This window comes from Suncus etruscus, chromosome 19 (genome assembly GCF_024139225.1).
Source record: "Suncus etruscus isolate mSunEtr1 chromosome 19, mSunEtr1.pri.cur, whole genome shotgun sequence".
Classification (NCBI taxonomy): Eukaryota; Metazoa; Chordata; class Mammalia; order Eulipotyphla; family Soricidae; genus Suncus; species Suncus etruscus.
Genome location: NC_064866.1, coordinates 37480360 through 37489901, shown reverse-complemented (window position 1 = coordinate 37489901; position 9542 = coordinate 37480360). Strand labels below are relative to the sequence as shown.

Below are 9542 nucleotides of genomic sequence, written 5' to 3'. Positions count from 1 at the left end.
GCTATCATATATCCATCTATTTTTATGTTTCTATCTAACTATACATTTCTATTACCCCAATCCTTTTTCTCCCATTTGTATTTATTATTGCTATATTCATTTATTTATTGATCTCTGGGACACAACCCGGTGTCCTCACTTCCTCCTGACCAGCCTAGATGCCATGATTGATCATTATATTCATTCCATCATAAAGAGTCTGAGTTATCTGACATTTTTCTCTGTCTGCCTCTGACTGTTTTTTTTTTAATTATTTTATGGAGGTATCAACGATTTACAGAAAATAAATCTATGCTTAGGCATAGGATATGACTACATTAATTAATATTGTCCAACTTATTTCCACCCCCCTCAATTGTCCGGAGAAACTGAGAGGACTGGGCAAATATGCAGAACCTTGGAAACATACATTGTATTTATGATTATAGCCACTCAGAAGAATTGTAGGCTGACCTTGGCATCCCAGTGGGTCTTCTTGGCTCTGTCAATTTTCCACTATTCATTTTATAGAGTGTGTGGGACAGTCTCACCTGTGCTGTATTTCTGTCCCTGTGCTTAGGGATCATTTTTGCTCATCGTCATGCTCCAGGGGTAGTATGTGGTGCCAAAGGTTGAACCTGAGTTGACTGTGTGAAAGGCAATTCACTGTGCTAATTCTCTGGTTCTATTCTACTTTCTTAAATATGACATATATCTTCATACCACCAACATACACCCCCTCAGTCTGTCAGTTGAATCATCACTTTTGTCTCTTATCTCTCTAAGAAAATATCCACAGTGTTCAAAGAGAAAACATAAAAAAACAAACTAGAAGAAACTAATAATAAGAATAAGGTGGTGTGAATGCTACCAGCCACAAGTAAAGTCCAAACAAATAGTATAGCTGTCGTTTAAGTTCCAGTTAATCAAAGCAGGAGGCATTAATTTTATTTTTAAGATTATTTAAAATATTAGGCTTTGACATGGATTTTCCAGATTTTCTTTTTTGTTTTTGGGCCACACCCGGCAGTTCTCAGGGGTTACTCCTGGCTATCTGCTCAGAAATAGCTCCTGGCAGGCACAGAGACCATATGGGACACCGGGATTCGAACCAACCACCTTTGGTGATGGATTGGCTGCTTGCAAGGCAAACACCGCTGTGCTATCTCTCCGGGCCTGGATTTTCCGGATTTATAAAAAAATATGAGATAAAAATTTCATAAAGTGAGATATACCTTATTGACACCACTAGTTGATATCACTGTAGTGACTAAGAGTCATTGTGTTAATATAATTCCAAAGAAGGTCATTATTTTTGTTTTCAAGTACTTTCTCTTTGTGTGGATTAGGTTTGGATTAGGTCTGTTTGGATTAAGGCAGGATCCCAAAAGGAATTTAGGACTATTTGAGATTTTAATAAAGAGACTATTTTTAATGATACTGGTATAAAAAATCATGAGGAATAGTGTAGTGCCCTAGAGTTAATAAAAGTGTTGTCCTTATCATAATAAAAGGAGTCATCTTGTGCACTGTAGAATTCCCATACTTGGGCCCAGAGAGATAGCACAGCGGTGCTTGCCTTGCAAGCAGCCGATCCAGAACCTAAGGTGGTTGGTTCCAATCCTGGTGTCCCATATGGTCCCCCATGCCTGCCAGGAGCTATTTCTGAGCAGACAGCCAGGAGTAACCCCTGAGCACCGCCGGGTGTGGTCCAAAAACCAAAAAAAAAAAAAAAAAAAAAATCTTAAAAAAAAAAAAGAATTCCCCATACTTGTGTAACTCTGTGAGGTGATAGTTTTTTTCCACAAAGAAAGGGGGTCTTTATTACCTGTATTGCCTTATTAGGAATACATTAAGATCTTGATTATTTTAAATTCTCTCTTCTCCTTCTTCCCATTGATAAAACAAAACTATAATCTAGAGACCAAGTCATAATCATACAATTAATATGGTTCTCAGGCATTTATCTATCAGTGTATAGAACAGAGTGGAAATGGGAGAAGAGTTGGCTTGTAGAGTGCGGCTCCCCAAAGGGGACCCCTATTTTGGGGGCCTTATCCTACACTGACCAGCAGTGAGGAAACCTAAGGAGAGTCGCACAACGTGATAGGGTTCGTGCTCTTCTGAGTACCTGTGGAGGCAAAAGTTAGTAATGACTCATGAAATCAAGAGAGAAATCAAGAGCAACTTTATTTCAGGCAGGATGTGATTATATACTTTTTAGCGATGGGGAAGCGGGGGTAGGGCAAGGCATGGCTATCACCAATCATATTTCGCCAGATCAGTCTTTTGCACACAGTCCTCAGTAGAGCCGGGTGAAGTTAGTGGGGCTGAGTGAAAAAACCACAAATCACGGATGTCACATACACATTTTCAGATGACAGTTACAGATTACCAGAGACCAACAGTTAAATTCTTAAGTAACATGTTGTTCTTTATGCTACTGATGTAAAAGGTTTTGTTACTGGTACTCATAAACCTGTATGACACTATTTCCTTTTTCATGGCCATGATTTCTTGATCACAGTGAGAACTGGCAAGAACTGTTTGTCCCTGACATATTTTTTTAGAGCTGCGTATATCCTGTTGGCCTGTCCTTTGCAGACTTTCTGGTTTCGGTTCCCATTCTTCACAATCAGGCAGGCATGAAGGCAAGCAGGCAATGCATAGCAACACTGGGGGAGTTCAACTCTCCCGGCTCCTCACATCTCCCCCTTTTTTCTTCGCTAAGCAAGAAAGATGAGCTGCCCTTGTGATGCTCAGCGATTGTAGGGACAGCATTCATTGAAGTTTCTCCAAGCTTTAGCACAGCGAGAGCCTAGCGAAGGACGCTTCTTGCTTAGTTTTAAAGACTTCAAACTGTAGCAAAGCAGGAGGTGGGGAGGGAGCCTCTTCAGTTGCAAGTTGTTGATACAAATCGGTGGGATGCTTCTTTGTAGCCTCATCAATCTGCGATTTCACGAAGCTGGTGATGCGGCGGAAGGCCCATGGACCAAAGGATAATAGCAGCATAAGGCCGAGAAAGGGTCCCAGAAAAGCTGGGAGTAAAGTAGTCAACCATGGGGTTGTAGAAAACCAGTTCTTATACCAGCTCTCACTCTGATCAAGCTCCCTACGTCTCTCCTCAAGACTTTCCTCAACTCTTTTAATGCTATCTCTAACCAGACCAGTTTCATCTTTAAATATACAGCATTCTTCTTTTAAGGCGGCGCACATCCCCCCTTCTTTTAGAAAGGCAAGGTTAAGCCCACGGCGGTTCTGGAGGACCATTTAAGCCAAAGAGGCAACAGTTTTCTTAAGATGTTTAAGTCCTTGCTTAAGTTTTCTAATGTTCGCATTTACAGCGTGCTGAAGCTGGTAGAAGGACTCAGATGAGCGGACTATGGAGTAGATACCAGTACCAGCGCCGGCAGCACTAAGTCCGAGCAGCACAGCAATGGTCACAGCAGAAACAGGTTCTCGTTTATGGCGTAGCAAGGAGGAGTTAATGGTGAAGAGGGGAAGATCTTCCATTGGGTGAACAGAGAGGCGAGGCAACAGCAAAACCAGCACACAGTAGTTTTTGTGGGCAAGAAAAATTTCAGGAACCAAGACAGGGGTCAAACCAGTAGAGCAGGAAAATAAGTACCATTGGGGGACAAAACATAGGAGTCGTTATGATTAACAACATAGGTTTGATTACAAACATTAATCAATTGAAGGTGAGGGAGCATTTGGGGTCCCAGAATGCAAAGGCCAACACCCATAACTTGACCCAGAGTTATGCCTTGGCCAGGGTCAAGGTTCCATGCGATGGAGGGCTGATTCTGTAGAGGGATAGGAGCACCAAAAACAGTTACTGCTTTATAAAATGGAGACTGGGAGGAATAGCAAATACAACATTGTTCATATGCAGGGTTAGTAATGGTGGAGGCGGAGGCATTAATTATATTAAGAATAAGCTGTGAGGAGGAAACTGGACCAGAGGGGAGAGTAGGCTGAAAAAAGGTGATAGGTGTAAGAATAGAGTTGGGGGAAGGCATGTGGGTAAGATAGGGTGACATTGGTTTACAGGCAGAAGACACAACAATTTATTTTACACAAGTTATTTTTGAATACCACGGAATGCCTTCTGACTTCTGTGAGACTTTAGCATTCAAAAATTTTATAAGTAACAATTGCCAATTTTTTTTTAAAACTTTTAAACTGAACCTAAATAATTTTTTTTAAACTTTCTGCTATGTTGTTAGAAGGACAAAGCTAGCTTAACACATGATTTTTAGCAGGATGTTACAGTTTTTTAGATGACTAGACTGAACCAAGGTGAAAAAAAAAATTAATTGAAATTTTAAAAATGGATAAGGCTTTAAAAATTGTATTTATCATGAAATGTAGAAATAACAAATAAATAGACAAAACAAAACAACACTAAACACAACATTGTGGCCACTTTCATTCATTACAACACACACATAAACAGACAAAAGGATCGATCCAAAACTTTTTTTTTTTTTTTTTTTTTTTTTTTTTTTTTTTTTTTAGAAAAACTTAATGTAGCTGGAGTGGAACTTTGCTGAAAATAAATTTTAAGGTTTAGATTTAGCACAAAACATTTTTTAAAACAATTATAATTTGAAGTTTAAAATATTAAACAAAATGGTTAGTAAGCAGTTAAAAAATTTTTAAGTAAAATGAGCACTGTAGAAGGAGTCTTCATTCTGAAGTATGATATCATTTGCTGTAAATGAATGGGTTTTCTTTAAATTAGTTTCACAGTAGAACAGTAAGACAGCTGCAATAAAGTGTTAAAATTTTTATGATTAAAAAAGAAATAAACAACTGTTTTTACCTTGAAGACTTTAAGTGAATAATTTGTAAAATAATATTATATACCAAATTAACAAAATGTTTAGACATTATAAGATATAGTTAAAGACTTTTGATGCATTTACACACCTAGAACTTAAGACCAAAGTTATATTTGATATTTTTGTTAATTTTCTTATAAAATTTAGTTTTATAATATTACTGATAAAATGAAATATATATTTTTTATTAATATTATTTGTTCACTTTGACACAAATATACAGTTTTGTATAATGTGCTGACTTTCTGAATACACTTAAAAGGATAGTTATTTCAATGCAAAGGTAAAGAACCATTGCTGTAGCACAAAATTAAAACTAAGGGTATTATGAAGCACACCTGGGTGATAGCTGTGCAATAATATTAACTATATTATTTAAAAAGGCTAATGACATTATTTTCCACATAATTTTTTAAAATACCTTAAAAATTAAAATAAAAATTTTAATAGAAATATAAAAAACTGAAATTCTAATACTTGTTTGTCTGTTTAAATTTTAAAACACCAAAAGGTTTTTCTTTTACTGATAATTTGTTATTACAAGTGACAGAATTATGACCTTGCTCTAAAATTTCTGAGAGGCATGAAAACAGGGAGTGTATTGCTGTTATCTCCATGTTGCTTTTTCTCCCTAGAAAATTTTTTAACCCTTACAGACCTGAATTTAGAAGGTTTTCTAATTTCCAATGTTTTAATAATTACAACACCAAATGCACAAAACTTAATTATACAAATGCTTTTAGAAAAGGCACACTTATGCTGCATAATTTAATTCACAAACTTTACAATTATTTGAGGCCTCTTATGAGACACAACAAAATTCTGACAATTTTTACTATATATTTCACATGAACAGTTTCTGAATTCTTTTAATTCTACCAACTGTGGTCTTTATCTTAGAAAAACATTTTAAGGCTGCAATACTACCCTAAGGGAAGGGGGGGGGTTCCACCCTGCTCGCTGATTGCTGAAGTGGCAGCCTGGCCAGGAGGGTGGGGGAAAGCAGCAACAGTTTGTTGTCGCGTGTGGGGGAGCTGCTGGAACTCAGGCTCTGGGTAGCCCAGGTAGAGGGGGCTATGCGAGGGGCAGTAAGAACGAACTATGGAGAGGCACGGTGGAGGATAGTGAAAAATTTACAAAGATAAGCCTTATGGACATGAATATTGCGAGAAGAGAGTTCTGCCTGGATTTCATGAATAAATTTGGCTTCGGTACAGAGGGAGGAACCCATGATAGAGAGGTGGTCCGAATATCAAGGAATATCGGACGGTGGGTCGACTAAGGGGTGGGAGTCACAGGAATGTGACAGCCACGAAGGGGTGGGAGTCACAGGAATGTGACAGCCACGAAGGGGTGGGAGTCACAGGAATGTGACAGCCACGAAGGGGTGCATGCACGGAGGAAAATCCACACGCCGAGGGGGGCTTACATGCCGAGGGGGGGCTTACCCGAAGAAGAATGGGGGCGTGGGATCCCGGGAACGTCCGTCGACCGATAAGAAGAGTGGGGGGACACACACGAGAGGCCAAAAGGCGGGGGTCGCCTGGGAGGGAGACTAAGAAGTCACCCTGAGAGATGCATGCATGAAATTCTGAACGCGTCTGCGCAAGGGAAACTCACCCTTCACGGAAAGAAAAGGGAGACGCGGAGAATTCCCGGGAACGACCGGCGACGAGGGAGAAGAGCAGGAAAACCACGTTTGGGCGCCAGAATGCGGCTCCCCAAAGGGGACCCCTATTTTGGGGGCCTTATCCTACACTGACCAGCAGTGAGGAAACCTAAGGAGAGTCACACAACGTGATAGGGTTCGTGCTCTTCTGAGTACCTGTGGAGGCAAAAGTTAGTAATGACTCATGAAATCAAGAGAGAAATCAAGAGCAACTTTATTTCAGGCAGGATGTGATTATATACTTTTTAGCGATGGGGAAGCGGGGGTAGGGCAAGGCATGGCTATCACCAATCATATTTCGCCAGATCAGTCTTTTGCACACAGTCCTCAGTAGAGCCGGGTGAAGTTAGTGGGGCTGAGTGAAAAAACCACAAATCACGGATGTCACATACACATTTTCAGATGACAGTTACAGATTACCAGAGACCAACAGTTAAATTCTTAAGTAACATGTTGTTCTTTATGCTACTGATGTAAAAGGTTTTGTTACTGGTACTCATAAACCTGTATGACACTATTTCCTTTTTCATGGCCATGATTTCTTGATCACAGTGAGAACTGGCAAGAACTGTTTGTCCCTGACATATTTTTTTAGAGCTGCGTATATCCTGTTGGCCTGTCCTTTGCAGACTTTCTGGTTTCGGTTCCCATTCTTCACAATCAGGCAGGCATGAAGGCAAGCAGGCAATGCATAGCAACACTGGGGGAGTTCAACTCTCCCGGCTCCTCACAGTAGAGGAAACCTGAATAACTAACAAATACTTTAACTTTATTCTTAGAATATAGGTATTTACACTATCCTACTTTTGTAATACGGAAAAACGAAAAAGAATTAATAACTTATCCAATATTAACAAACATTAACACATGGAATATCCTGTTCTTCAAACCTCCAAAGTTTAAAAACACTTTTTCTATATTATTGCTTTATAAAAAAATTCAACGTCATATTTTGTTAATCATATTATTGAAAGTTTTCTGTTTAAGGTACTTTCTGTTTTAAATATGAATACATTTAATTTATTACAGATAATGATAATTTTGCTATTTATGAGTTAAAATTGACATATAATGTATCTGTTTAAGGTGCACAACATACTGAATTAATGTAGGTATATACTGAAAATGACAATCATAAGCTTCGTTAATGTCTATAGTTTCCCAAATGACATTATTTTCTTATAATAATTTAAAATAAACAATTAATAATTTTAAATATATATACATTATTAAATATATGTTCCATGATGTATATTACTTTATTTATAAATTAATATATTGTATTACTGAAAGGGTTTATTTATTTGTTATTTGGGGGACACACCTGGTTGCTATAAGAGTTTATTCCTGGCTCTTCCCTTAGTGATTACTCCTGGCAGGTAGAAGTTTGTAGATTTTTTTACTTCTTTCACTCTTTGCCCCTCATTACTATAGAAAAATTACCAGGAAAATTATACTGGTAGACATAAAAAAGAATAAAAACAGGACCAGACCAATAGAACAGTGGGTAGGGTATTTTTTCTTGCATACAACTAACCCAGTTTCGGCCCTGACATGAGATGATTTCCTGAGTTTCTCCAGAATTCAGAGTCAGGAACAAGCTCTAAGCAAAGTTAATTGTGGCCCCATAACAAAATCCAACCAACAAGGCAACCAGACCAAAAAAAAAACATGAAAACTACTAATGATGAGTGTTGGCATGACTCCATAAAGGAAAAAGAACCTGCAAACATTGTTGATGGGAGCGTTAACTGGTTCAACCTTTTGGGAAAATAATAAGAATACATATCTAAAAAAAATAAAAAACCCATAAACTTACATATGACCCAAACACTCCATATACACTAAGGAATCCAAAATTATATTCAGAAGAGATATTTGTGCTTCAATGCTCATTGCAGCACTATTAAAACTAAGCAAAATCTAGAATCAAGCCAGATGCGCAGGAATTGGCTGACAAGATAAAGAAACTTTTGAAATACACCTTGGATATAAGCAAAAAATGAAATAATGCAACACATTTCTATATGAATGGTTCTGGAGATTTCAGCTTAATGAAGTAAATCAGGAGAGGTACAGACATACCAAGTTCCCTCTCATGTGTGAAATATGAAGAACCTTAGGAGTCAATAACAAAGACAATGGAGCCTGAGAGCTTATCTAGATATGAAATTATGTAGTAAAGGATTGGGGAGACTTTAGGGTCGGGGATGAGTAGGTAAAATTGGAAAATGTCATTCCAGTGGAGGGTGTGGTGTTGGAACATTGATTGTATGTAAAATACCCTATCATTAATAGTATTATATATGATAATATCTAAAATTAGAAAATACTTATCATTTAAGTAATTTAACATGATTTTTTGTTTGTTCGCTTGTGTTTTGGGGCCACACTCAGCAGTGCTCAGGCATTACTCCTGGCTCTGCACTCAGAATTCACTCCTGACTGGAGTCAGACATATAAAAGGCAAATACCCTATCTGCTATACTCTGAGCTCTGGGCCCCTCAATATGTTTTTCATAATAAGATGATTACTTTAGAACCTGGAGAGATAGCACAGCGTCGTTTGCCTTGCAAGCAGCCGACCCAGGACCAAAGGTGGTTGGTTCGAATCCCAGTGTCCCATATGGTCCCCCGTGCCTGCCAGGAGCTATTTCTGAGCAGACAGCCAGGAGTAAACCCTGAGCACAGCCGGGTGTGTCCCAAAAAAAAAAAAAGATGATTACTTTACATATAGAAACTTATATATCATAAAACTAAATTGAATATATATTAATATTTTATGGTATCTATGTTCTTCATAGAATATTGTCCCTGATTTTGAAGAAAAGATTCAGTTCTATAATGTGCTAATATAGAAACAATATAAATACATCAGATGATATTATTATGTTTTAATTTTAGAAATTATTCTATTTTATGTTCAAACATTATATAAAGATGCTGACCATAAATTAAAATTTAAAAACAACACCAAAACACTCAGATCTTATAAGGGAAAAAAAATGTAAAGGTACAAAACCCTTCTGCTTCAAAATCAGTATAGA

General features: G+C 37.8%; 1 non-coding gene across 1 annotated transcript; it reads right to left on the bottom strand.

The window, feature by feature from the left end:
- Positions 1–5056: 5056 nt before the first annotated feature.
- Positions 5057–5183, bottom strand: LOC125997761 (small nucleolar RNA SNORA22). Its single transcript, XR_007491781.1, has one exon. It is a non-coding gene; the product is annotated as a small nucleolar RNA SNORA22 (small nucleolar RNA).
- Positions 5184–9542: the final 4359 nt, after the last annotated feature.